The following is a 14,253-nucleotide window of genomic DNA, read 5'->3' as shown; positions in this document are numbered from 1 at the left end:
AAAGTTCACTAGGAATTCCCTGGCCTCCTGGCTCAGGGCCCTTGGCCCGTCTCTAGCCAAGTGCCGCGGAGTGGGGCGCCCAGACTGAGATCACCACCTCCAACCCAAGCAAAGAAACCGGTTGGGGGGCGGGGGTGATGACCTAGGTGGCCAAGTCCCATCCGCGTCTCCCTGGGCCAAGGGGGCCGCGGCCTACCTGAGGCGGAGCTGCCCCCCCGCCCCTGCTGAGCGCGCGGAGCGCCCCTGCGGACTCTCGCGGGGCGGGGGCGGGCGCGGGCGCGTGGGGGGGGGGGCGGAGGGGAGGTGGGTAGCCCGCGGGGCGTCTCGCCGGAGCCGCACCTTCCCGGAGGAGGACCCGCGCCGAGACCCTGTGGCTCCCCCGATGCCCCTCCCTCCTCCAGGGTAAGGACTCGACGTCCCCCCTTTCGCCCGGACGCCTGGCCACTCGCTCCCCATCCCCGCGCTTTCCCGGAGACCGTGTTGGGATGTGACCGCATCCTCGTGCCTGCTTCCTGGTGCCCTTGGAATGCCCCAGAGCGTCTCCATCCTTCCCTTCGGCCTTGGGGGTGGGTGGAGGCATGGTGGGCTCTTTATTATGCGGCGCCTCCGAGTTCTGGGGCTCCAGACACTTGCAGGGGGGGAAAGGAAAGGACATTGCTTTCCAGGTGCGGGGAGAGGGGTCGCATACCCAACGCCCTCCACTCCTGCGCTTAGGTCCCTTGGCCTCGTGCCGTCGGGAGGACGGGTGGCGGGGCGTGGACCCTCTGGGGAGTTCCGGGCGTGCGGAGTCCGAGGCGCCCGAAGGGCCGCGCTCTGTCCCCACACCCCGCCAGGGCGCTGCACGGGGCTCCACCCACTCCTGCGCGTCCCGGGGGACCGGGCAGGGGCTGGGGAGCCGCGCGATCGCGGAGAGGTGGGAGGCGAGGGCGCGCGCCGCGGGAAGCCGGGCCTTGGCTCGGGAGGCGCGCGGGACTGCGCCGCGCATTCCGCACATTCCCGCCCGGCCTCGGTTCCGCCGCCACGTGGTTGCTCTGCGCGCCGCGCTTACCGTAAGGCTTGGAGAAGGCGCGCACGCCCGGCTCGCCAGCGCGTGCGGACCTCCCAGGGTGCGGGGCCCGAGGCGTGGTCCAGCCGCCCTGACCGCGTGCGTGGATTGGGGCTCTTGTTTTGTTTGGTTTTGTTTTTCACGTAATAAGGAGAGTTGTGCTGCTGGAGTGATGACGTATTCATTTGTAAAGGCGGGCAAGGAGAGTCTCAGGCCCCGTGGGTATTTGTAATCGGGTGACTGTCCGTCTGAGGAACAGGAGTGACCACTGTGTCTTCCCAGCGGTGACAGAGCCGGAAGAGGAACTGCAGCTTCTGATCGTTTTCTTCTCCTTTTCCTTATTATTCAAAAGCAGTGGGCGGCACAGCCCAGTGCTCTGCACAACTGGTAAGCCCAATCTGGGAGGTTCTTCCCCCATCAAATAAACTTGCTAGAACTATTTTTTCTTTTCTTTTCTTTCTTTTCTTTTTTTTTTTTTTTTTTTGGTAAAGCTCTGAAAGGTCTTTTTTTCTGAAGATTAGTTCAAGATAAAGAGTCTGGTTCATCCCTGGAACCTGAGCAGCTGACCTTAACCAACAGGATGCCCGGCTCTGCCTCTGGGGCCCACTGGAGCCCATAGGACCCTGCATGGATGGAGGTCCCCCCGGCTGGAAAGGGTGAGAGGAGTTCCAAAAGCTGTCCACATATTGCCACCTCTCCCAGTCCCCACATAGACAGAGGGCTCTCCCTACAAACACCCAAGCAGGGATGAATGGGAGGGGGGGAAGGGAGGAGAAACAAATCAGTACCAGCTCCCCCCTTCCCCTTCCGCCTATTTGCTCAGAATTCAAACTATTGCAGGGTTTTGGAGAGCAAGCATCCTCCCCTCATGGACCAATCCTCGTGCCTCACTTCTCCTGCAGTTTACCTTGCCCCCAAGCTCATTGATGCCATGCATTTAATCTTCAAAGCAAACCCCAGAAACACACTTGGTGAGTGGGGAAACTGAGGAAGCTGAGCCTTGTCCAGGGCTCACAATGCAGCAACCGTGATGTCCCCAACCGTGATGAGTTGGGCTCTGCACTGTCCAAGCCCTTAGGCTGCCCCTCCCTCAGGGTCATGAGCACTGTCAGAACAATTTCAGGGGCCTTTGACACTGATAAGGATAATAATCTACATCTTCAAGAATTCATGCAAAACCAAGCCATTTTTTTCCAGACGTCAGGAGGTTTGCTCCCATATTTGTGAGAGTGCCAAGAGTGTCACCTACAGACCTGCATCTGCTGGGAGCTGTCCGGTCTTGGGTAAATCTTTGTCTTCGTCTGTAAAGTGGGGTATGATTTCACTCCAACCAAGGCCATGGAGCAGAGTCATTAAGGTAATATGTGTGAAGCAGTTAGCAGTAAGGCCTGGTGTATGTCAAGGTCCGTTAACTGTATTCATTCATGTATTTGTTCTTGTGCAGAATGAAGGCCATGTGATGCATAGTGTATGTGGAATTGATTAAACATTTCAGTTTATATTCAGAAAGAGGATTTTAAAAAAATGGCTTTCTGGTCTGTAAACTTGCTTTCATTTGCTGGCTTCTCCTGAGCTGTCTGTGGACGTGAGACTTAAATACTAGGATATATTATTTTAATTAAAAAAATATAAAGTTGAACCACATCAAGCTTCCCATCTCCCTTCTCACCCTGGAAAAGGAATAAAATAAGTGTATTTTAAAAATAAGCACCCTGGGGCGCCAGGGTGGCTCTGTTGGGAGTGTCTTGAGTCTTGATTTTGGCTCAGGTCATGATCTCATGGGATGTGAGATCCCACGAGCTGGACTCTGCACTGAGCATGGAGCCTATTGGAGATTCTCTCCCTCCATCTCCCTCTACCCTGCCCTGGCTCCGTTCATGAACACTTGCATGTGCACTATGTCTCCAAAAAAATTTAAGTAAATGTAAGCACATTGATTAAGGGCACAGTGTCAATGCAAGGATGAGGGACATATGTAAAAAGGAAGAGGTTTCTGTTTGGTCTGAGAGGGTGGATACCCTAAGGCACTACTCAGGTCTCTGGATGAACAGGGCTTGTGCCTGCTATCCCATGTCATAGAAGGAGCCACTCTGTATTCAAGGGGAAGAGAGGAGGCAGTCACAAGGGAAACTGGCCAAAGATGTAGGTCAGTGACATGGCTGAAAGCAAAGAGGCACAACTCTCAAGACACCATGAGGCTGACCGGGGCACGGCTTGGCCTCAGAGTCTTGCTGCAGTGAGGGGAGGGTGGAGAGGGTGGAGAGGGTGGGGGAGGCTGACTTCAACATTTAGCTATGGTTAGGGCCTTGTGGGGAGAGAGGGCTCCTGGACTGGCCAGGGTGGAGGGGCAGTCCCTACTGTGGAGGCACTGATGGAGTTAGGGGCCAACCCATGGGGACGTATGGCAGCCCTGTGGCCTGGGAGACTGCAGGGAGACCTGGAGATGCTGAGAGGTTCAGTGAGGGGCTCCTAAGCCCTTGTGTGTGTGGGGGGGGGGCGGGGGGGTGGTGGTAAGCATCAGGATTAGGGCCCTGAGCTGAGTCCTTAAGTAAAGGACTTGGCATTACATCCAGCCCCAGGATATTTCCTTAGCAGACCATCCACAGCAGATTCACCAATACCAGAGAGGAGGGATGGGGCAGGGTGGGCCAGCTGAGTGCTCACCCTCCAACTGGAGCCTCAACCCCTCCTCGGCCCTGGCAAGACCCCTGTGACAAAGGACCACACACAGGGAGAGGGGTCTTAAAATGACAGACATTTGTTCTATCACAGTCTGGAGGTCAGAGACTGAAATCAAGACGCAGGGCCATGCTCCCCACTGAGGCACGAGGAGAGGACACTCCCTGGCTCCTCCAGCTGCTGGGGGTCAGGCTTCCCTGGGCTGCTGGATGCACCCTTTGAGTCTCTGCCTCGGTCTCCATGTGGCTGCTCCTCCCTGTGTTCTCTTGTCTTCTGTCTCTTATAAGGACGCTTGCTATTGGGTTTAGGGCCCTCATGGATAACCCAAGATGATTTCATCTCAAGAGCCTTCCCTTGATTACATCTGCGAGGACCTTTTCTTCCAAATAAGGTCAAATTCACAGGCTCTGGTGGTTAGGAGGTGGACACATCTTTTTGGGGGACACTGTTCAACACACTCGGGCTAGGGAGAGGGAGAAGCATGGGATGTGCTTTGTAGCAGCTTAGAACAGGCAATCAGATTCTTGGGTTTGGTTTGAGTCAGGCCTTATTAGCTGCTTCAGGGCAGGAAGACAGGCCCTAAACATGACTGAGTTACAGTCTCTGGCCTCCAGGGGCTTTCCATGGACACCTGAGAAATAATGCATGGAAAGCTGCTTTTACTTGAGAGTTTATGGCCAAATTGGCAGGTGCCCTCTGTGGGCTCCCACCGTCCTCGTCTTGCTCACTCCCCTCTGGAGGTAGACAGGTAGACGCACCGCACGAGCAGTCTGATTGCCATTAGAATTCTGACCTGGGTGAGAGAAAGGCTTCACCCAAGCACGAGGAAGGGTGGAGAATGAACAGGCAAAGACGGAGGACAGGGGAGATGTTCTAGATGTTTGAACAGCATAAGAGAAAACCCCGAAGGGAGACAGTGCAGGGTATATACACTTCGCTTAAAAGGGAAGAGTTTGGGCAGCCCGGATGGCCCAGCGGTTTGGCACCGCCTGCAGCCCAGGGCATGATCCTGGAGTCCCGGATCGGGCTCCCTGCATGGAGCCTGCTTCTTTCTCTGTCTGTGTCTCTGCCCCTCCTCCCCGTCATGAATAAATAAATTTTTTTTTTTTTTTAAAGGGAAGAGTCTGACTCTGCTGGGTTTTCCCTAGGTCCTAAAGCATAGGGGTGGGCATGTGGGATCCGAAGTGTCCCCTTCTAGTCCCGGCTCTGCCACAGCCTATGTGTGTGACCTCCTGTTCTCTGAGCCTCAGCTCTCTCCCCTGTCAAACACACATCATGATAATGTAGACCTCCCAGGGTCGCCACAGAGATTCAACAAGTGAGGGGAGTGAGACCCACCAAGAATCCTGCACCCTGAGGACTCATGAGTAGGCGTGAAGGGGCCTATGTTCTGCCCTGGGTGCACCCGGGGGGCAGCACTGGTGGCGGCAGGGCCATGTCAGCTGTGACTGGGCGCTCCCACCTGCACCTTCACAGACACTCTGAGCACAGTCCCCTTGTCCCCATTTTGCAGATGAGGAAGTCAAGGCCGGCAGGGTCCTGCAGCGAGGGCGGAGCTGGGAGGCCTGATGGCTGTGACTCTAAAATCCGAGGTGGGGGAACAGGTGACGGCAAAGCACCTGTAGAGATATTGCAAGGTTCACTTTTTAAAAAGAGCTTTATTGAGATATAATTTACTTAGCATGATGTTTACCCTTTAGAGCCAGTGGTTTTCAGCGTATTCCCCGAGTTGTGCGACCATCATCGAGATCCAATGGTAGAACCTTCTCCTCACCCCCAGGTCCCACCCACCAGCAGCCAGCTTGTGTTCCTCTTGCCTTCCTCTGTCAGAGTCATGCTGTTGTGAGCGCTTGGGCGTGAGGTCTGTGTGGCTGCCTTCTCATGTCTCCTGCATGGCAGGGCTCACCCGGGAGGCACTGCCAGCTGCGGGGAGACCTCAGGGCTCTACCTCTCTGGGACCCGGGAGACCCGGGACCGACCTGGATGCTTTTGGAGAGGATCTCTCAGCCGTTTCCACCCTCCCCCTCTCCCTGGTCTGTCCCTCTGTCTTTCCTCTATTCCTTCAGCAGGGAGCTCATAAAGTCTGGAACTGCAGGCATGTGTAAGGGATGACTTTATGTCCCGAAATAAGCACGTGCACAGGAGTGGCACGTTGCCCTAAGTCGCCATGCCTAGCTCGGTGCTCCATGGAGCAGAGGGAGGGTGAGCATCGCTAGGAGCCCCAGCACGGGCATCTGCGGTTGCCTCGGCTCCAACTCCCACCGACTCAACCTGCGTGGTTAGCATCCCAGACATCACCCGGGGGGTCAGCCCGTAAGAAGAGAAAATAATCTTAGACGTGCTTCCTTTCCCTTCCTCTGTCCCTGCAGGCACCCCAGGGCAGCCAACTCACCCCGGTACAGAGTGCTGATGGCCGCACACCCTCCGCTGTTAAGGAGTTGAGGTGCTCTGGGCCTGTTGGTCCACCAGGGCATCAGGAGGCCAGGGACATCCTTCCACCTCCATGGGGATGGGAGCCCAATCTCCTCCCTCCCCGCCAGCGTCCCATACCTGCTCTGGGACCTGAGTCTCCTCTGGCCAGGGAGGGCAGCTGGAGAAGGTGGTGCCTCCCCAGGCCGACCGAGGATCAGAGCAGACCTGCCATGCGCCCCTGTCTTCCCTATCCCTGCACCTCCCTGCCCCCAGGGAGCATGCGTCCAGCAGGGCAAGTGGACGTGCCCCTGGCTCGGAGTCCTGTACTGGGGCAGTGGCCGCAGGCTGGGGAGCAGGAAGGAAGGAACCAGGAACCCCCACCCCACCCCCGGCCAGGGAACTTGAGCAAGGCTGTCAACAGCTGTATTAGTTATCTCCTGCTGCGTAAGGAACGACCGTGACACCTAGCAGCATCAAGCAGGTGACGCGTTGCTCATGCAGCGTCTGTGGGGTCCGGCTCCGGGGGTCTCAGGAGGGGACAGTGAGTTGTCAGTGAAGCCACGGTCACCGGCAGGTGGGAGAGTCCACCTGAGGGCCTGTTGCTCACACACAGGGTGGCGGCTCTGCAGACAGAGGTGGCTCACAACAGGGGCAGCCCCCTCCACAGCCTCCACATCAAAGTGACACGCTGTCGCTCTGCCACATGCTGTTGGTCACACAGACCAATCCCAGAATAGTGTGTGTGTGTGTGTGTGTGTGTGTGTGTGTGTGTATGTGTGGAGGGGAACACACTGCACAAGGACACTAATGATGCAAGAGGCTGTCACAAAGGCTCGTACAACCGGGTGGGCTTCCAGGCACAGGTGGGGACAGCGCGGTGGGTGCGGTGGACAAGGCAGGTGGGGCCCCTAGTCTTACCTGGCTTCCAGGGTACCAGGTTACCTGACTTTTCCACCTGAATATCCAGTTAATCCTGCACCACTTCTGGAAAGCACCATCCCTTCTCTCTAGCTTGTTGATGGTGGTAACTTTGCCCTAAGTCAGGTGCATATGTGAGTGTGAGTCTGTTTCTGTCCTGTTCTACTGATCCACTTTTCATCATGAGGTCACAGAGTCTGGTGATGGGGTCTGAGCCATCAGTCATGCCAGAGTCTGGTGGGGGCAGTTCAGGATCTGCGTGAGGCAGGGCGCGGGGCGTGGTTTGGTTGTGATTCAAGCTGTCTTATCTGCTTGTTTTCTCCATCTGCTTTTCCTTTTTAAAAAATATTTTATTTATTTATTCGTGAGAGACACACAGAGAGAGGCAGAGACACAGGCGAGGGAGAAGCAGGCTTCCTGCGGGGAGTCTGATGTGGGACTTGATCCCAGGACCCCAGAATCATGACCTGGGCTAAAGGCAGATGCTCAACCACCCAAGCGTCCCTGCTTTTCCTTTTATACCTAAATCCACCAATGATGGTTTGTGTTGCTTGCAGCCAAAACCAGGTGAGGAGGGCCCTGGGACTGGGCACAATCGCAAGCTGCCTCGAGACCTACCACGTCTCTGCCAAATATATTCCTGTAAGAGTAGCCCTTGAAACAAGCTCATGTCTGACAACTGGGGAACTATAGCTTATGGTATATTCAGAAGATGGAAGAACATTAAGGGGAAAAAGCAAGATTCAAACATATATGGACATCATTAGCTCAACTATAGGACAGACACAGCTGGTTTGAAGGACATAGGACAAGATGGAAGGAGCTGAGACTTTTGGGGTGATAATGAGTTTTTCCTCTTCTTCTATACTCTTTTTATATTCTATGTGCTGTATTTTCTTATGAACAAATATTTTATAACTAGAAATAAAAATCCAACCAGGAACGACTCCAGAGGTGCCCGGCTATTTTCAGATGCCCCAGCCCTCGCGGATGTCCTTGGAACACCTGAACCAGGTTCCTGGGGTTCGTCAGGCAGTGGCCACATGGGATTCTTTCAACCACGGGCCCCAGCCCCAGTCATCAGCTTGGGAAGATCTGCAATTCTAACAGGACCCCTCTTCTAGCAGACAAAGGAGTGGGGGTGCTGGTGTCTTAGGTAGAGTTTCATCCCCCCTGCCCCTGGGTTGACACTGCTTGCAAATGCAAGGCCAGGGTGATGACCACTCAGGAGCAGGAGAGGCCCTGACTTGCCTCCTAAGATTCAGGTCATGAGATGAAAGCAGGAACAGGTGCACACAGGAACCACGAGATGCAGCCTAAAATGTGAAATACTCTCCCCTCTGTGGATGGCTGGGCTGGTGCCCAAAGAACAGCTATCTTTCCGTAAGGTAGATTTCTCTGAGGATTCATGTGGCCCTTGGGAGACACGTGTGTTGCTTGATCCAGCTCCGTTACTGCTGTCAGGACACCTAAGGATGCCTTGACGGGGGCCAGGCCTAGAGAGTGCCCAGCCCTAAACCAGCAGCAGCATTGTCTAGACAGAAACGAGTGGGAGAGGCCCACGGAGAGGAGGTCATGTGGCAGGTACCACGTGGGGTCCTCCAATACTCATTCCCTTCCACAGACACAGAATTTTTAAGGAACACTTACTACTCAGCTCTCGACGACACTTCCCAGCCTCCCCTGCAGCTGGTTGTGGCCGCGGGACCAAGTCCCAGCCAGGGGGCTGTGGGTGGAAGTGATGAGGGGAACATCTGGGTCGTGGCCTTAAAACGCAGGGGCACGTGGCAGGGTTGTGGGCTGTGAGGTTGGCCTACAGACGTCAGTTGCTTTTCTATATACCAGCAGTGAACAAGTGGATTTGAAATTAAACACACAACACCACTTCCATTAGCGCCCCCCAAAAGTGAAATACTTAAGGCTGCGTCTAATAAAACACGTACAAGATCTACAAGACGAAAAGTCTCAAACTTGGATGCCTGAAATCAGAGGACTAAATACATGAACAGAGATTCACGTCTGTGCATGGGAAGGCGTCCCCTTGTCTAGACGTTGGCTCTCCCCAGCTTGGTCTGCAGGTCCAGGGCAGTGACCATCAAAGTCCCAGCGAGTTATTCTGTGGCTGTTGACAAACTGATTCTATAATTTGTATGGAGGCAAGGCACCCAGAACAACCCACGCGATTCTGCAGGAGAACCATGCTTGCAAGAACGACATCACTCAACGTCAAGACTGACTATGAAGCCACATTGTAGAGTAGAGCCCCCGGGTACTCTGTCACGAGGCTCTGTGTGTGACTGTGCCCTTTCCCCGCCTGCCTTGCCTGATGCACTTGAGGACTCCACCTCATGAGGCCATGCCGTGCTCATCCATCCATGCCGTGCTCCCCACGGCCCCCCTGAAGATGTTCTGTAATCACCAGCCTGGTGTTCCAAGACTGTGTGCCCTCATCAGCTTCAACCTTACCTCCCACTCGTCCCTGTAAAACCTCCACTCCTGCCGTTACACGCCCGCCACTCCCCTATGTCTGCCCTTGACCTTCGTAGCCCTGTGCAAGGGTGTCCCCTGCCCCCAAGTGCCTCGTAACTTGGCCTTCAAAGCAAGATGCAACTGCAGTCTAGACTCTTTAAAAAGTCTGCTCTGTGCTCAGCCTCACGTATTGGCTCCCATGGTGGGCTCCTCTCGCTCTGCTGGTTGCTTTGCATAGGAGTTATTTCCTACAGAGTGACCCCTCTGTCCCCTCCTACCACCATCCCGGCCTTCCCAGGAGCTCATGGACGGGAGAGACCCCACGTGGCTGGCCTCCCAGGGAAGACCTCTCTGGGGAGTCTTTGGAGTTTGGAAAACCAGCTCTGAGCTCTGGCACAGAGGCAGGCTGTGGGGTGGGGATGGGGTCGGGAGTGGCTCTGTCTGCAAAGGCAGCTCTTGGAAGTCCGGAAAGCACAGAGGCTCCTCTTGACCAGGTGCCCCACACTGGAGCACGGGGGCCACAGGAGAACCCACTCACAGGCTGGCCTCTCGGGTAGAGGTGTAGCCGGCGCATGTCCAGTGCTCTCAGCGTGGGTATTTGTTGTTGTAGACTCGGGCTTTCGATGCACAAAACCTCCTCAAAAGAATACAGAGAGGAAAATTAAAGGGAGACTGCCCAGGAACTTTGCAAAATTGGGAAAATGAGCATGCTCCCCATAGCAGAGCGCGTTGGCCCATCCCCTCGACCCTGATTAAGGGGAACTGGTATTTGTGGGGGCGTTCAGCAAGAGGCCTCTGATGGGGAGACAATTTTGTGGCTTCGGCCTGTAATTTGGATTCGAGGGCTCAGGCACCACTAATGTGATAAACTTGCAAACCTCCGCCTGCGACCAGTCGGAGAGAACAGCCCGCACAGACAGCTATCACAGCCGGCGTGGCCAGTGCTCTGCTCCTGAGGCTGCTCACCGCCAGTGGGGCTGGGCCCTTCCACGGCTGGCTTTGAAAATCTGGAAATACAAGTCACTGGTCTTGTTTATCATCTAGTTCTAAATCCACACTGTTGTTGCCTTTCCTTTTCGTTAGATGTTGGTTTTTGAGATTATCCATGTCCTGGGCAGGATGGGAACCCTCCCTACCCTATCCTGGGGTCTGGCATGTTATAGGGGCTTTGCAAGTATGCTGGACCAAGGAATGAGGGCATCAGTGGAGCTGAGGGTGAAAAAAGACATGGTTTTGGCTTGAAGATTGGTGGCTACAGGCCAGTCCAGGTTGAGCGTTTGCCCCCAGGAGATCTCACTGATGGTCAGGGTCATTTGATAGGTCACCGGGAATGGATGGGCTCTTTCTGGCTAGTGATCACTTTAGTATGTTTCTCTTGCTTCCTAAGTCACCCAGGTCAGGCTGCTGAGAGTGTGTGTGCATGCGTGCATGTGCGTGTGCATACGTGTGTGCGTGCGTGTGTGTGTGTGTGTGTTAGATGTTGCAGGAAAATTGGGAGGAGGGAGGAAGTGGTTCAGGAGGGAGAGGGAGGAGGGTGGGGTGGGTGGAGTAATCAATATCCAGCTGTGGGTCCCCACCCTCTCTCTGTCCCTGGAGGGTCCCCTGGGCCGGCATTCACCACCGTGGCCCTCGAGGACATACATCATATGTTGGCATCTCCGATGCTCTGGTTTTATACCTGTGTTTCTTGCGGTCAGCTCCCCCTGCCTTCGATGGGATCCAAGCAGGGTGAATTCCCTGCTCCCCCTTTATTTGGCTGGGAAAAGATCAAGCGTTTTTGAGCAGGAACACCTCCGAGGAAACAGAAGGCAAACAAACCAGCAGCACAGGAGACTGAAAAAGACATGAATGAGTTTATCCGGTGCAAATTTCTGGTCCCAACTCATAGTCAGATCTAATCAGGGGCCGGTCGGTTAGCTGAGCTGACACCATCGATGGGGAACCAGGCTCTGCTTCTTCCTCTTCCTAAAGGTTAGCGAAGATACGCGAACATCTAGTGCAAAGTATACTTTCCGGTTTGACTTCAGCGGGGCATGTGATTTTGGATAACATCTCTGGTTTTCCCAATTAAACAGGGACCCTGAGCCATGACAACGGGGAAACGAGACTCCAGAGATGACCACAGTACTCGCCTCCCGTTCACCTCCACACAACGACTTCATGAAGAAGTTGAAAAAAACCTCTTTCTCTACCCGGCCAATGAGAGAGGACTTAGCCTCCAAGGATTCTTACTAAATACGGCTAACCTGGGTAAGCTTTCCTACACTGGGGTAAATTCAGGTGGTTTCAAAGTTTTCAATCTTATAAATAGCATCCTTATAGGAAACACTTATCTGATTCCCAGCAGCCTCGTGCCCTGTGAGATGCCGGTAGTTATCATAAGAGGATGGTGAGGTCAAATCCATTGAGTAAAGGCTACTTGCTCTTGGAGATTCTCAGTGCATGTTGCACGTAAAGGCACTGAGAAGTCCTGCAGTACAGAGACACGCTTGTGACCAGAACATTCTTTTTATGTCGCATCTACGGACATCCTGGGGCAGGGTTCCAAAAAGTTTACATGGGAAACACTGCCTCAGAACGCATTTTTGAAGTCATATAAAAGAGTATAAATAGCTTGTCTTTTCTCCTCAGTAGGATGAAAAGGGCAGTCAGAGTACTTGCCAGACAGAAGCAGATTATGGCAGGCATCGCCAGCGAGTGGGGGGGCATTGTTTTCCTGCCGCTCCCCCCACACAGGGTCCCACCAGTTTGTTTCTTTTTTGTCTGCATTAACATGCCCAATAATGACGCTTTCATATTGTCTAGTGTTTTATCTGTTTATTTTTTTTAAAGATTTATTTATTTATTCATGAGAGACACAGGGAGAGGTAGAGACATAGGCTGAGGGAGAAGCAGGATCCCTGCGGGGAGCCCAATGTGGCACTTGATCCCCAAACCCTGGGATCACAGCCTGAGCCGAAGGCAGACGCTCAACCACGGAGCCACCCAGGTGCCCCTGTTTTATTTCTTTAATTGCTGTCGAAGAAGTTCTGACACAGGGATCGATCCCAGGACCCTGGGATCATGACCTGAGGCAAAGGCAGATGCTTAACTGACTAAGCCACCCAGGCACCCTGAGAGTTAACCGTATTTACGTAGGTTTATTACTTACTTTCCTCACGCTGTTGCTCTTTTTGCATTTTATCACCCATGTGATCACGTAAGAAATTTATTTATTTATTTATTTATTTATTTATTTATTTATTTATTTATTTATTTATTTATTTTTTTATTTATTTTACATATTCAAACCCCCTCCATCTTGCCTCCAGTGAGGCGCTTCCATTTCTTTTGTCAGAATTCATCTCTTTTGCATGGATGGGAAAATGCTATTCTGTTTTCCTCTAGCTTGTTAAAGTGAACCTGAAAAAATATAAACGTGCGTTTCCCCAACGTACAAGTAATACATGTTTAAAAGTGGAAAATAAAAATAAGAAACAACAAGGAACAAAAAACCCACCTGTGATCTCACCACCCAGACCCACTGGTAATACTTTTTGTAGCTCTTTTCAGGCTTCGCTCAGTGTTTATACACACATTTAAAAATCTTTCACTTGAATTTCTTCACGCGAGCACACCCGTGTGCGTGCATACACGCGCATGTGCGCACACCCTTCTTCCTCCGTGTGGTACTTTCTTCTGACTGTTTCAAGAGGGATTTTGGAATTTCAAGGGCAATTTTAGAATTTCATCATGAATTTATCATATGCCGAAAAGTATCAGTAAAAAAGCTCTGGCCTTCACCCAGTCTGATGGTGTGCAGGGAAAACTGCTTTTAAAGGGGAAGAGATTAAAAAAATAAATAAAGGGGAAGAGATGCTCCGATTTGTGGCTTTTGCTGATCTCTGGGGTGTAAATAACCCCCTGGGGCTGAGTTCGAGCTCTGTATGATGTCACCATACAGGGCTTGTGAATTCCCTGGATTTTTAGCCATTGGCTCCCACGTGTGGGCAGGGATGTCCTTGTCACCGTTAACCGTGCTTCTGCTTCCCAACAGGGGCAGCGTGAAGTTCTGCTTTTTGTTTTCCTCTTATTAGAGTCTTATCAGGGCCTTTTTTTAAAAAAAGATTTTTTTTTTAATTTATTCATGAGAGACACACAGAGAGAGGCAGAGACACAGGCAGAGGGAGGAGTAGGCTCCCTGCAGGGAACCTGATGTGGGATTCGATCCCAGGACTCCAGGATTAATGCCCTGAGTCGAAGGCAGATGCTCAACCACTGAGCCACCCAGGTGCCCCTTCTCAGGGCCTTTAAATAAGCGTTTTGTGTTCCCCAAGTAAATGGATACTCAATTATCTGAATTTTAATTGCTTCCGAAATCTCTTTTATGCTACACGCGTATTCTAGTTGTGTGATATTTGTGTGAAACCCAGTTGATACACATTTTTTTTATGTGCCATATCTTCCAGAATTAATTTACTAGCACTTCTGATTGCTTTCCTAGGTTTATACTCATGGCTCCAACAAAACTGATATTTTTATACCTTCCATTTCTATACTTAAATGTTATTTCTTTTTCTTAATTAGCTCTCACCAACATTTCTGGTTTTCCATTCAAATAAGATTGCTCCCTGCACGGGGCACACCGTAGGATGATTTCGATGCTCAGCGCTAATGAATTATTAATTCAGGAACATTAGCTTTTGGTTTTTAAATTCACAGTGGTCATCATGTTTAGAATAAAACCTGTC

The 14,253-nt window shown here is 52.6% G+C and overlaps 1 long non-coding RNA gene across 5 annotated transcripts; it reads left to right on the top strand.

The window, feature by feature from the left end:
• Positions 1–295: 295 nt before the first annotated feature.
• On the top strand, positions 296–12,713 carry LOC144293208 (uncharacterized). Of its 5 annotated transcripts, none has more exons than XR_013360633.1 (4): positions 296–402; positions 1,328–1,432; positions 1,562–1,701; positions 1,886–2,554. It is a non-coding gene; the product is annotated as an uncharacterized LOC144293208 (long non-coding RNA). The 5 variants fall into 5 exon arrangements; XR_013360631.1 differs by having other exon boundaries at positions 313–402; positions 1,239–1,432; XR_013360632.1 differs by adding an exon at positions 11,599–12,713 and having other exon boundaries at positions 319–1,432; positions 1,886–2,402.
• The last annotated feature ends 1,540 nt before the right edge of the window (positions 12,714–14,253 follow it).

Source organism: Canis aureus, chromosome 21 (genome assembly GCF_053574225.1).
Source record: "Canis aureus isolate CA01 chromosome 21, VMU_Caureus_v.1.0, whole genome shotgun sequence".
Lineage (NCBI taxonomy): Eukaryota > Metazoa > Chordata > Mammalia > Carnivora > Canidae > Canis > Canis aureus.
This window is presented reverse-complemented; position numbering and strand designations above follow the sequence as displayed.